Source organism: Pelodiscus sinensis, chromosome 2, assembly GCF_052426305.1.
Source record: "Pelodiscus sinensis isolate ZL-2025 chromosome 2, ASM5242630v1, whole genome shotgun sequence".
In the NCBI taxonomy this organism is placed as follows: Eukaryota; Metazoa; Chordata; order Testudines; family Trionychidae; genus Pelodiscus; species Pelodiscus sinensis.
This window is the reverse complement of record NC_143053.1, coordinates 195,395,546-195,410,551: the sequence shown is the minus strand read 5'-3', so window position 1 is coordinate 195,410,551 and position 15,006 is coordinate 195,395,546. Positions and strand designations below refer to the sequence as shown.

The following is a 15,006-nucleotide window of genomic DNA, read 5'->3' as shown; positions in this document are numbered from 1 at the left end:
ATACAGCTATATACAATTTGTTTTTATATGGTAAATTACTTCATATGAAAAACATCCATGGATCTTGCAATGACTACACTTTTCCCTTAGAGCTAATACTTGGTTCTTGAAAATTAAAGTAAAAAAAAAAAATCAAAACTAGTCAGTAACAATGCAGCGTCGAAAAGCAATAAACTCAAAATTAAGTTATAAATAATTTAAAGCATGTCATGAAGATGTATTAATAATTCATCAGATAAATAATTTACTAAATAATCAAATAAATAAATAATGAAATACATAAATAAATCAGCAAATAAATAATTCTGCAAAATAACCTAAACAATAAGTCACTAAAACAAATGACAAACCTGCAAAACTACAATAATTTTCTAAATTCTGATAGTTTTAAATAAACAAATGTATATAAACTAGATCAATCTTTGTTGGCTAGGGAAATATTTTTCACTGCTATTGGTAAATTCCTGATTACACTGAATAAGGATACAATTCAGATTTTACAAGACGACAGTTTTTTCCTTATAAATTATTAACACAATTCCTACAATACATCCTGCTCTGTATTTTACATGCAATCCTTTAATGTAGCTCATTTTTTCCCAAATATAAATGGACAGCCTCTTTATAACATTCTTAATTCACATTTTCTTTTCAGTGCAGTACTTACAATACTGCTATAGCTTTCTTAGTGGTTCTCTCCCTATCTTCTCTAAACCTTTAGAAGTTGTGCTGCAGGGGAAAACAAGTAGAATAACCTTAATTATTACAGATGGTATCTCATTCATTAGTGGATGTCAACATTTTATCTGAAAGCACAAGAAAAGCTGCTTTATAATTCTACAAAACATCTTAATGTGAAACAACCACGCCTGTTTGCAGACTACGTAAGTTTTTAGAAGTCTTTGGCGGACTGAGTTCAAGCAAATGGAGGCCTGTTTCTTATATATAACCTAACATACAATCTGTGCAAACTAACATTAATTCAGATGTGAAGACAAAACGTAAGGAGGACAAATTCTGGGCGACATCTAATGCTGTCCTGGATTTTGGAAGCACATAACTCTTCAAGGAATACAGTAGGCCACTACATTTCCACTAAGTTCATTCACAATATAATTAAAACACCACACTACAAATACAACTATGATACCAAGAAGTTATCAAGAAACTACTGCCCTAATAAAGTAATTGCAGAGTGAATTTAACACACTATATTGACACTCACTGTAGTTTGCTTCAGAAAGTTGAATTTATAGTCTTTTTTAAAGAAACATGCCAGAAATGTAAAGCATGGCTGTTCTTTCCAAACTGTGATTTGCTTGCCCCCGTTTACAACACATCTTATAGGCAAAATCATCCTAAAATATTTTTGGATTCTGTACAGGTCTGTGAAATTGCAGGAAGATGTTATGTACAAATTTCACATTCATGAATTTTGCTATTCAAATGTGTAGGCAGAATTGTTTTGCTTTACAGATAAGATTAACATTTTAAACTGCATTGGTTTGGTTGTATTTCAGCATTCAAAGTACAGCGGACAATTCATTCCTAGAAGAACTTAAGACATGTCATATTTAACAAGTCTCAAATTCTCTTTAGGGATTATAATAAGGAAACACTTGCTTAATCATAAATTTTATATTTATCTTGGCTAAACACCCTCCTTTGGATAGACTGCTATGTTTTGTCAAGAAAAATCAACATAGTGGAAACAAAGTACTTGTTCTGTTGTGTGGTCATTCAAAAGAGTATGTAGAAGTAATGTAAATGTGCACCAGCGCTGTTGATAATTTCACGCTCTCATACTCTCATTTCAATTTGCTTTAAAAAGGACTATTCCTCCTGGCTAAATATAGACATCCTGAAAAAACACAAGTTCTCTTTGAGATAACATTACAAACCCTAAAACAGCAGTAAAGACTCTTCTATTTTAAGGAATTTGAAATACACCTCTCTCAGGATATAGTCGTCTAAGTTGGGGATAAATGAGATGTACCTAAAAAAAGATACTTTCTCCTGATATTGAGATGGCATTATATGAATAAGAAACAAACTTACCTTCTTTAATAACGTTCCTCCCCTTCAAACTACACACCATAAATTCTTCAAAGATGAAAGGATTAAAAGGTTCTTGGGATACACAATGGACCAGGCTTAATCCTGAACCTTTGGAATCAGAGTTTGTCTGAACCGTAACTATTAAGCTACAGGACTTCATTTACTATTTGTAAGTTTGTGTTGCAATGTGGTTATTCACTAAAGAATTACAGTAAAGAGCATAGTTATACTTACAACTATGTTTTATAAAAGTATAGATCAAGATAAGTGACTAGGTTTTTGTTAAATCTCCTTTGTTCTAACATTAATGCTTAAATTGGACCATAATGGATTGACCTAGTTACATTTCTTCTGGTTTTTGCATGTAGAGGCTCCCTTCCTCAGCTCAGATACTTTTGTATATTGTTAATGTTGGGTGCATCTAAGCTAGCAGAGATTGCAACTATTTCAAAGATCAACAACTCTAAGAGCCAGGGGATAACTGAGTCTGTCATCTTCAAAAGGAACTGGGAGATCATTAGGAAAACCTAGGAAGAAACATCCTACATTCCATTCCCATAAACACAGCATATGGTAGAAAGCCTGTAGGGAGAACTGGGAAGGAACACCCCTACTAGTACTTTCAGGATTACCTGGGACAGGCTGGGGAGCAAGAATTCCCACCCCCCCCCCCGAACCAGAAAGCAGCTTGGAAGTTATTTCATCACCACATCAAGGATCTGCAAAAGTGACGAGGAGTCCTGTAGCACCTTATAGACTAACTGAAGTGTAGGAGCATAAGCTTTCGTGGGCAAAGACCCACTTCGTCAGATGCATCTGACGAAGTGGGTCTTTGCCCACGAAAGCTTATGCTCCTACACTTCAGTTAGTCTATAAGGTGCCACAGGACTCCTCGTCGCTTTTGCAGATTCAGACTAACATGGCTACCCCTCTGATACTTGACATCAAGGATCTGGGAAACCTTAAAATATAATAGCCAGTTCGGGAGGCAGGTTGAGAAGCACCCTATGTTCACACACCCCCAAAATCTGGGGACAACCTGGGAGAGGAGGATGAAGAGAAACATGTAGCAGATATGTCAAAACTGATGCAAACTGTTGGTAGTAGCTATGGGGCAAGGGAACAAATGCAGAAAACTTGGTAAGAACATAAGAATGGCCATTAAGGTCAGTCCAATGGTCCATTTAGCCCAGAAACTTCAGGGTACCAGAACACAACTGGGTAATTTAGAGAGTGATTCACTTCTTGTTATTCAGCTCCAGCTTCTAGCAGTCAGAGGTTTAGAGACACCCAGAAAACATGGAGTTGCATCCCTGTCCAGCTTGGCTTATAGCTATTGATGAACCCTTATTCCATACACTTATTCTTTTTTGAATTCTTTATACTTTTGGCATTCACAAAACAAATTCCACCGGATGACTGCATTATGGATATTTCCTAGTATTTGTTTTAAACATGCTGCCTATTCATTTCTTTGAGAAACCCCAGTACAAATGTTCTACACAGTGGTAAATAACATTACCTTATTCACTTTCTCCACACTGTTTGTGACTTTATAAATCTCTCTCATATCCTGCCTCAGCCATCACTTTTCCAAGCTGAATCCCAATCTTTTCTCATCTTTCTTCATATGGAAACAGTTCTATATCCCTAATCATTGTTGTTGTCCTTCTCTGTAATTTAAATATCTTTTTAGAGATGGCATGGCCAGAGCCGCATATAGTGTTCAAGGTGTGGGTGTTTGATAGATTTATATAGTGGCATTATATTTTATCTTTTAATCCGTCCCTTTCCTGGTTGGTTCCTATTATTCCATTAGCTTTCTTGAATGTCACTGGACATTGAGCAGATGTTTTCAGAAAATTATCCAGAATTACGTTGAGATTTTTTTTTTTAATGGTACCAGCTAATTTAAATCCATCATTAGTTGGGATGTTTTCCAATATACATGAATTTGCATTTATCAATATTTAATCTGATTTACCATTTTCTTGCCCAACCACCCAATTTTCTGACATCCCTTTGATATGTAGGGAGCTCTGTAACTGGAGTACATTTAGTAAAGATGGAATAGTCAGAGATTTTAACAGCAAATCTGTGATGAAATCTACTGATGATGTACAAATTAGAATTTTCAAAGATTTATATCCTTAGCTAAATTGCAATGGATTTTCGTGGAGCTGGGAAAGGCACCCGTCACTCAACACTACACCATCACTTTGGCTAATTTCAAGTTCCTGCTTCAAATTACATAGATGCCAAGGCTCAAAGAAACGGTTGGAAAATGTTTAACATTGGCAAAACCACTTTTTTCCTCTAAAGCCATTCTCTGAAATGGCTGAACCATTTCTACTGAAAAACTTCCTAAACAAATTCAGCATGAGGCAAAAAGCAAACATAATTTCACCTTGAATTATTACAGTTTCGCAAAGTGACTGAAAATAAAAGTTTCTAAGGTACAGTTAAGGTTGCCTAAAACTTTCCATGTCTCCAACATCAATATCTACAGTAGCTTGGGTAAAGAAGCTGTGTTTCCTCTGTTTGCAGGAACTAGCCTGTGTCACAAGAGCGCACTACTTTCTTCTTTCACTTGAGGGAAGTGGACATTGTGCCAGATGAGAAAGAAGGGAAATAAGAAAAGCATATCATTTTAAAATTAGGAACAAGAGGAAGTAGCTTTCTAAAAGAAAATGCAAATAAAAAAATGTGATGTTAGGGAAGAGAGATGTACACATACAGTAGATGCTATAGATCCATTGTGGGATAGCCCCAGAGATTGAAAATAGAGTGCAGTGCATTGTCATTTATCTCCCATCTGGGTTCCCAGGGAAAGGACCTGCTGAGTAAGTCTGTAGTAGTATTTAGAACTCCTGGAAGGTAAGAGGCTGGAGACACCAGCTCCAGAGTCTTATAGATTCCATGCAGAGTAAGTGGAATCGAGCTCTCCCCCCATCCCCATCAGTTTAAGTAAAACATACAAGTGTAAATCCTGAAGTTTTGGTTCTCAATAAAAGGGAGGAACTGGAAGCAGGCGTAACAATTAGCACAAAGCTTAAGCAAATTTATGTAAAGTGAAATTTCTGAAATGTCTGTGGCGGAACACAACCCCAGTGCACTGTGGTGTCCAAAATGTACTTCCCATCCTATAAGGGAAGAATCCAGGTGATAGTTACAGAGAAAGTTGTGTGAAGGGAACTCCACAACCACCTCGTGAGAGAGTCTCTGACTGTGGGAGGGATGGAAAGGACCCTGGTGATGGCATGCAACATTTGGTCTATATACTGTGTTCAGCCAGACCTGGAAGTACCACCTAAAGAGATGTGAAGTTTTGATGACAACACTGCAGGTGGCCATATGTCAGAGTATTTGTAGACAGTCACGGGCCATGACTTGCAGGGCTGCCCTGCAGTTATTTGACTAAGGCCATGGTGGGGTGTTGAATCTGTCACATGGGGAAAAAAAATCAGTATCAGTTATTACGACAAGCTGGGCTCCTGTGAACTGTAGTTGCTAGGGTAGGCATCTGTGTGGATTTGCCTGTGTTTATTTGCAAGCCAAAGGGGTGAAAACAGCAGATGCTTGAGAGCATTCTTCATCATGCATCCTGAAAGAAATGAGCCTTTAGGAGGCAACTGTCTAGATAAAGGAAGATGATGACTCCATTCTTTCTGAGATGCGCCATTACCAGTGCCAGGATCTTGGGAAAAAGCTCTCGGCACTGTAGAGAGGCCAAACGGTAACACTTTATATTGGCAGTGACTGACATGCACAAATTGGAGAAAACATATGTGAGCTGGATGTAATGTGGAGGTTACAAGAGAAGGTTGAGATGAAAACCAATGCCTCTACTCCCATGCTGGAATAAAGGTTGAGGGTCACTGTTTTGACACACTGCTTTTTTTTTTTTTATAGATCTATTGAGGCCTGTACTGCTCTCAAGCTTTGCCATACTATGACCCGTCTAGGGTACAAGAGCTATTTCAACAAGAACAAAACTATGTATTTTCACTTCCAATGTGAAATCAGTTCTCCTGTATGGCTCGGAGGCATAGCACATTGTCCAGAGCAACACTAAGAGAATCATGAGACAAGCGTTAGAATGGAATTCAAAGGGGAAAAGGGGACGTCCCAAACAAACATGGCAATGAAGATTCCTGGATGAAATAAAAGCAGCTGGCTTAACATGGGATCAAATCAAGCCTATCACTAAGGATCACAAGAGATGGAGAATGACCGTGGAGGCCCTATGCTCAATTAGGAGCCCAATGGACTAACAGGTAGACAGATAGAGGCCTGAGAGGCCTATTCTATTGAGGCCTGTGAGGTCAAGAATTGAACTGTACCCACCATTTTTGCTTTCTCTCAGAAAGCAATGGGAAGAGAATCCCTTCCCACTTAGAGCAGTAGAATTTGTACTTGTCCAAGTTGAAGGAGATGGACCTCTTGGTGAAGCAAGTGATTGTGAGAGTGGTCTTTGAAGAGGCATTGTTATGAAGGGTATGGTGTAGCCTAATCAGCTGGTATTCAGGATAGGGATGTAAGCGACTAGATGAGTAGTCGACAAACCTGGGCTTATTGGGTAATTGAGTCACTACTCAACGAGTCACTTCTCCCCTCCACCCCACTGCCTCTATCAGAGGCAGCATGGGAGGAGAACAGGAGACAGAGCAGGGGGGAGCCAGTTTAAAAGGCAGTTCCCCCCAACACTGTATCTGTGAGGTAGGGCAAGGGAGGCAGAGACACAGCAGAGAACCGGTCATGAGCCGGAAACCAGCTATTCTGACTCGTAACCGGTCTCAGACGCTGCACCTCTGCTTTTTAAATGTAGTAAGAGCCTAGAAGCTCTTGCTACATTTAAAAGGCAGAGCTGCAGCAGGGTTAGCTCCAGGGGATGGTGCAAGTTGGGACTGCTTAGTGCCAGCTCGGGCCACACCAGGGAGTTAACCCTGCTGTGGCTCCGCAGTTTAAATGTAGTAGGAGCTGGGCATGCAGGCTTATCAACTAATCAAAATTCCATCAATTACTCAATTAGTTGATTATCCACATTTTAACATCCTTATTGCAGGACCCATCTGTCTGAGGAGATGGCATGCCAATTATTATAGAAAGGAGCGAGCAGTGATCAAAAAACGCATCAGATGTTGGAAGAGCTGGAGAGGGTAAGATTTTCCAAACGCTCAACTAATCCCTCAAAATTGCTTGTTCAGTTTAGGGAGCTGGGACTCCATCAATGAAGTGTCAGCACTGAGACCTGGATCTTTGTCACTGAAGTGCTGCTTGTATGGTTTTTACTGCTGCTGAGTGTAAGAGGGATATTGTGGTCATAAATATGGCTGCTCTCTGTCCTGTCACTGCCTCTATGCCGGTGTGTGGATGCCAAGGGAGCCAAGAGCAGGCCTGGAGTCCTTCATGGCATCTAGGGCCTCATTGGTCTTTGCAGCAAAGAATTTCTCTCCATTGAATCCTTTATGACCGATTCTATCTCCAATGGAAAGGAGAAAGAGTCCAACCACAACTCATATCTCATGACATAAGCCATGGACTAGCAAGAGTGTTCACAGCATCAAGAACAGCCTGGAGTGTGGTGAAGGAGATTGTGTGATCCTCTGATGACAGCTTTAAATTGTTGTCTTTTTGCCTCAGGGATATCATTACTAAAATCATTAAACTTAAGAGTAATTTTTGTGGTCGTATTTGGAGAGGAGAGCAACATAATTGGCCACTATAAATTATAGGGTGGCTGTGATATAAACTGTGGCCAAAGAAATCCAGCCTTTTACTGTTGCAATCGGAGGGAATAGAATGTAAGTGTTGCTGCTTATTTTTTGGTAAATAGCTTCCACACCAACAGATCTGGTGCAGATGTGTAAGGAGGAAATCAGTGCCCCTGGATGGGATGCAATATTTCCAAACTGTTCTTTTGCAGCTAGATGGTATGGTGGCTGGGGTTTGCTAGATAGCTTTGGCAGGGATCAAAGCTGTCACCAGCTGCTATGGAAGGTGTCAGCATGACGGTCTTGTTCAGTGAAGACAACAAATTGGTCTTCTCTGGCGAGGTGTCTGGCACCATCGGCTCTGTCCAGAATGGATAAAAATCAGTGATTTAAAAAAAAAAATTGTTTTTATTTAAATCAGTTTAAATACTACACTTCTCATTTAAAAATAACAGTTACAATTAAATCTCATCACAAACACGCTACAGCTACACTTACAGGTTCATAAAAATGATTTAATGGCTCTAGTCTGTCCAGCCTAACATCCAACCTAACATCTTGAAAGTTCTGGGCTTTCCATTTCTGTTTATCAGCAAACTAAAAAATAAATGTGCAAAGAAAGACAAGCTGGATAGGATTGTTTCTGTTATGTGCTTAGGTGGTGGTGGACCGTGGCCAAGCATCATACTTCGATCATTAAAATAAAACACTTGGAATTATCTCTGTGTGGATGTGACAGTTGGAATGCTTTGGTCATAACCCACTTTATGAGAAGTATTTTCCTGTAAAAATAAGCGTCCTAATATTAGATTCCTATATGGGATTTTGGGAGCTTATTGAAATCATATCTGAAGCATATAATTTAGATTTAGAAGAATGTTTCCTTAGTTATATTTCAACAGAAGAAAGAACCTTAAATATTAAAAAGTGACCAGCAAATAATCACAAAATCATCCGTTGGTTATTCTCTATTTATATAATCAGTGTTCATGTGTTGTATCACTTCAGTTTTAATGGATAATCAAATATTTTTTTAAAGTAGCCAAAGTGTGTGTGTGTAACTGTATAAAAAAATCTGTTTTGATAGTAAAATAGACTTTCCATCAAAACTAGGATCTTATTGCACGATAAATTTACTTATAAAAATATTTCTCTGATCATATTTTAAGAAATATGATGTTCGGTAATGCTGACCATCTTGTTTACAGCCACCAGACCTGGTTCTCTGTGTTGTTATTCAGCTCTAATTTACCTTTAAACATCTTCCAAGAGACCAGTAAGCAGTGGAAGTACTGGTAATGTTGTTAGACAATATTGACCTCCGGTGGCAAATGTTCTGGTTTGGCACAAGTCCTGAGGGTGTCAAACTAGAGAGGTTCAACCTGTATTTCACTAACTGAGATAGTCCCAATTAAAAGTTTCTCTCCATGGCTTTTTGCATATTGCTGAATAAATAATACTGCAATTAACTTACTTTCGTGGAGGCATTATAAGATTATTTCTTAGTCTCCTCTATAATTTAGTACACCTTTTAAAATAATCTATCAATGTTTTGGATATCTTATCAATCGTATATTATTTGTGTCAAACTGGAGAAATGGGACAAAGCACTGGGTTATACACTTTCCATAATCAAATAAAAGAGCCATCTTCCTTGATGCACAGTGAATAATTTGGTTTCATGCACTACGCAGGGAGAGCGACATCAACACAAACCACTTGTATAAATGAATTGAACTCCTAAATCTGACACCATCAAATCTGGGACCTTTCATAGTACCAATGAGCAAAGATGAGTGCTCTGACGTTTTATATAAAAAAGGGAAACATTTTGCAGACATCTTTTGTCTACAAAATATGAGAATGGTCATGAAAGGAAAAGGTTCAGAAAAGGGCAACAAAAATGATTAGGGGTTTCGAACAGGTCCCATATGAAGAAAGATTAAAAAGACTTGGACTTTTCAGTTTAGAAAAGAGACTAAGGGAGGATATGATAGAGGTCTATAAAATCATGACTGGTATAGAAAAGTTAATAAGGAAAAGTTATTTACTTATTCCCACAAAATAAGAACTAGGGGTCACCAAATGAAATTAATAGAAAGCAGATTTAAAACAAACAAAAGGAAGTTTTTCTTCACTCAGTTCACAGTCAACCTGTGGAACTCCTTGCCAGAAGATGAGGAGAAGGATAGGACTTTAACACAGTTCAAAAAAGAGCTAGATAGATTCATGGAGGTGAGGTCCATCAATGGCTATTAGCTAGGATGGGTAGGAATGGTATCCCCAGCCTCTGTTTCTCTGGAGGTGTGTGACTGAGGATTACCTGTTGTGATCCCTCCCTCTGGGGCATATGGTATTGGTCACTGTCAACAGACAGGATACTGGGCTAGATGGACCTTTGGTCTAACCCAGTATGGCCGTTTTTATGTTCTAAAGAAATTGCTAACCCTATCAGTTACTCAACTGCACTAGAACACTGATTAAGTAGAGTCTTGTATAAAGAAATAAATGAGAAATCATGATTATTTAAGTATGACAAAAAAGTGGAAAATCCCAAATTCTTGATGAAGAATTCTTACAAATGTTTTCTTACAAATAGGGTCTCTCAAAACAAACTCAGGGCATCTGCCTGACTTTAAACTCCCATCACATGTTCCTGGTCCCTTAAAATAATACTGCAAATGAGCAAGTATTAAATTTTTTCCAAACACTTTCTATTTATGAATCCACTAGAAGATTCACCAAACTTTGTCTGGTCCTTATTTCAATTTTTGCTTTTTGGAAAATAAAATGAAAATGTACATTCTACATTTAAATCATTGCTCTGTGGTGGGATTGGAGAGGAGGGGTTCAGAGTGCAGACTGGCCCAGGGAGAGAATGACCCCAGCCCTTTCACACTGCAATAGCTTGGGGCCTGATGATAAGTGCCTCTCCATGGACTCAGGGGCCTCTCAAGGTCCCTTCCAGTTCTAGTATTCTATGGTTCTACAGTTGCTGCAGCTCCAACAGGCATAATGGGGGAAGTGGTGTATGTGCCCCAGCTGAGGCAGGTCCAGGTTTGCCTACCCCCTGCACCCCCCAGCCAGAGTGAGGAATGCAGCAAACTGCACATTCCTCTCACTCCCTGACAAAGGGAAACAGCCATCAATGGCCTCATATGAATTGGGAGAGGGAGGCAGTGCTTGCAGGGAGCCTGCTTAAAAGCTGAAGAGTGAAGAGAGTCCCAAGCTAACAACATACCGTTGCAGTGCTCATTTGATGCACCTCCTAGCCAAAGGCTTCACTGTTCCAGAAATAAAGGCTAATGTTGTTTAAATGGTAAAATACTTCTATAACAACCACTTTGCAGCAGCTGCTCTAAAGAAAAAGTCTGGGGAACCAAGCTAACTCTCCCACAAGACACGCGATGGAATTCAAGAGTGGACTGTTTTCAGTACTATTCCTTTGGAAGAACAGAATCTGAGAATTCTGTAAGCATTTAGTCGAAGAGGCGCTGAGCACTCCAAAGTCATGCTTGTGGGACTTGACCGGGGGAGGGAGGGGGGGGGAGGAAGAAGAGGGAAGGGGAGGGAGGTTGCTTTCCACTAACATTAGCATCTGAGTGGCCAGAAGCTAGTGGAATCAGAGAGCTGATCAACAGCAGGCACAGTCAAGACTTTTTCATACTAATAGTAGGTGGCAGTGAGATGCCTCTCAATCCTGGGAACGCCTGGAAGCATCACAAGTGTATGCACAGAGAACTAATTAAACTGACTGTGAGAACATTCACAATCTGCTTTTAAATAGGGTGCAGCCTCTTTGTGTTGTTTTAATGTAGTTTTTTGAATTATATGTGAAATTATGAATGTTTTTTGCCATTTTAGGCTACATCTCATTCTGTTAATCCTCTAATGTTTAAATAAAGCAAAATCTCCCCTTAAGATAAATTAATATTTTACATGAAACTATGGTATTGAATTAGGCTATTTTCTTCCTACTATGTAAGAATGGATTTTGGGCAGTGTCCAATTCATTCATTAATAGGATCAGAAGAATGAAGATCTAATAGTGGAAGAAAACAAAAAGCATTAATAAAAAAATTGCATGAGAGATTTAGATTGGGTAAAGTGTTTCAGAATACCAATTGTATGTATATGAACTGCACTATCAAAAACTGTTACCTAAATGAATACCACTAATGAGAAAAAGTAACCTAGTTTGGTGATTACTTGATCTGGAAACACTAGAGCAGGGGTGGCCAACCTGCAGCTCACGAGCCGCATGTGGCTTTTCAACCCCTAAAAATGCAACTCGCGAAGCCTCTCCTAGGGTCGCAAAGCCACCCCATGTACCCCTACAAACGACCCCCAGCTCCCCGTGGTCACTGGGTGCAGGGGAGACATCTGACGTGGCAAAAGGGCGTCAGCAAGATGGCGGCAGCTGGCGGGAGCCTGATGTGGCCAAAAAGCCTAACCTGTGGTTTTTAAAGGGGCATTTTGTCCTTTTTTTTTTTTTGCTCAACAATTCCAGTGCGGCTCTTTGCATTTTTTCCACCGCTGTTTCAGCTCTCTTCTTTTAATGGGTTGGCCACCCTTGCACTAGAGCAGTGATGGACAATGTAGGCTAGTGAGTGAGCCACGTGAGAAGCTCTTTATCTCGGTGAACTAAGATGGTCTCCCGAGATAAGGTAATTTTGCTAACTGCTTTTGCATACCTCAAATTTGCAGAGTATCTCGATTGAAACATCACCAGACTTTGATTGGATGCACAGGAAGCACACAGCTCTCCATTCAATGTTGTGTGCAGTTAGCATGCATCTCACCTCACACACCGTTGCGTTTTACATGCATGTCACTTCAGTAATACCGGTAGGAAAAAAAAAAGTGGACAGAAACTAGCAGAATCTGGCAACCCTGCGCATGAGCAATAGTAAGCAAAATATCTTGTGGACCACACATAGAACCCCAATGAGCCACAGACTGCCCACCATCGCATTAGCATAACTTACCCCACTCTGCAAAACACCCAATTTCCCTGTGCCAACTCCAGATAACCCCGATTCACTTAGTTCAATGGACATTCAAACTGACTTGTATTGTATCACTATTACATGAAGTAATTGCTGATCACACCTGTTACAGTGCTTTTTAAAAGTAATAATGGTTAACTAGGTTCAACATGATTCATTGGCCAATTTCAGTTTCCAATGAAAACAAAAAAATCACACACAATCACAGTTATGTTTTCCCCTTTGGTTTGATACATTATCTTTAGGATTACTAATACATAATTTTAAATGCTCCAATTAATCTTTGTAATTTCTTCAAATGTACAATGTAGAGAAGAGAAATGGACATAAGGGAATATACATATCCTATCCCCATTGCTGCTCCATGATTGTGATAAAAATTGTACGTTGCTGCACTGAATCAGAAGAAACTACTAATATGCACAAAACTAGAGTGTAATTAAAGGTGAATAGGGAAATGAACGAAGGGGTAGGCTAACCAGGAGTAGGAAAAAATAGGATGGAATGCAACCAGTGACTAGATATGGAAGGAGTGAAGGTTTAGGGGTAGTCAACAACTGGCATAAAATTGGCAGGTGGATGCTGAGAACAGGTAAGGGCAGAACCAGAATATGTGAGGAAGGAGTAGAAACCCCTCAGTAAGGGACAGCATGAAACAGAGAGGCCAACTCCCAAAGAAGGGGAAGTATAAAAAAGTAGACAAGAGGGGTTTTGGACGAAGCCCCCAGCTGGAAGCAATAGTACCAGATGAGGGCAACTTGGAACCGAACATGAATAGGCACGGCCTCCCCCTCCCCCACACCTTGCAAACCCAAGTGTTCCCTTCCCCACCACTACTTTCTTATGTCTCATTACTAGAAATGGATTCTAAGCAGCTGGCAGTTTTGAACAAGGCCTTAAGCCAATCCAGCCACACACATCTGCCTTCCTGTGAGGGCAGAGATAGTGTACATGGAACCCAAAAGGACTCTGGCAGTGCAGATATGTTGTGCACTGCTAGTGGGGCTCTACTTCAAGTGAATAGATGCAAGCAAATAATTTAAATAATCTTATTTAATGACAAGCTACCTGTACCATGTTCATGCGTACAATCATGAAGCTTAGTACAACAACATGATTTAATAAATTTTAAACAAGTACTATTAATTTAGGAATCAACTAGACACTACAAACTCAAAGGAAGGGTGCTTGTTTACGCCTCATATTGTCAATGTGTCAAAGAATTTATCTTAAACAACAAAAGCCTGACAGTGTTGACTGCATTTTCTTCTGTCAAACACATAGAACAAAAAAGTGAAGCCTCAAATAATTGTGCTATTTATTAACTAAATTTATAAAATGAGTCAGTCTTTTCAAATCCAAATGTAAGATCTTAACCAACACTGAGAAATACTCCACTTTTCTTCCTCAATGAATTTACTGATGCCAGATGTCATGGTATATTTGTGGAAATTCTTAATCTTACTGAGAAAAATTTAAGATGTGAGTTACCACGGCCCATGATCATCATAATCAGTAATCAGTCAATGAAACTGGTTTAATGTACTAATCTTATTTTACTGTTTTGTCTCTTAAATGCCAATATCATTATAAACAAGATTCAAAATATGAACTGTAAATTAAAGTTTTAGCCACCCACTTTTTTTTTTTTTAGCTCTAAAAAAAAAAAAAAAAAAAAAAAAAAATCTACTCCAAAGATTGAATTCCTGCATTTATGCATACTCTGACTCTCAGATGGAATTGTTGACCGTGTCCTTCGATATTTCAAAATCAGTTGCTTTCCTGATACATAAAAGCAGTCTAAACTCATCCTGCTATAAAGAAAGTGTCCATAAAATATAGTATAGGGTTTAATACCATCATCTCAAACAGCCAAACATGAGCTTTCCTACTAAACCTCCTCTTCTTCATTGTCACAAGTTTCCTCACTGTGAGTATATCATCATCCTCTGTGTGTCACTGAGGCCTCTAACCCAAGAGGCCACCTGAAACTCCCCTGCTTTCTTGCCTCACACTTGCAAATAGAATCACAAGGTTGCAATTTCATTCACTACATTTGTAAGATTCACATCTTTCTTGGGACACAGATAAAACCATAAGAGAGGTCTTCATCACTTCTCCTACTTATTCTAGCTTTTTCCTCACTAACTACAATGATGCCCATTTTGCTTCATTCCTATTGCTAAAATAAAAGTAGACGTATAAATATTTATATATCTTGGTCA

The 15,006-nt window shown here is 39.1% G+C and overlaps 1 protein-coding gene across 7 annotated transcripts in view; it reads right to left on the bottom strand.

The window, feature by feature from the left end:
- Positions 1-15,006, bottom strand: part of TBC1D5 (TBC1 domain family member 5) — a 525,247-nt gene that overhangs the window by 490,942 nt on the left and 19,299 nt on the right. Inside the window, exon 2 of one of the 7 annotated variants that reach the window (XM_075922101.2) lies at positions 668-729. The exons of the other annotated variants lie outside the window; for them this stretch is intronic. The gene's annotated coding sequence lies outside the window, so the exon portion shown is untranslated. The remainder of the gene's footprint in view (positions 1-667; positions 730-15,006) is intronic. 7 annotated transcript variants of the gene reach the window in all.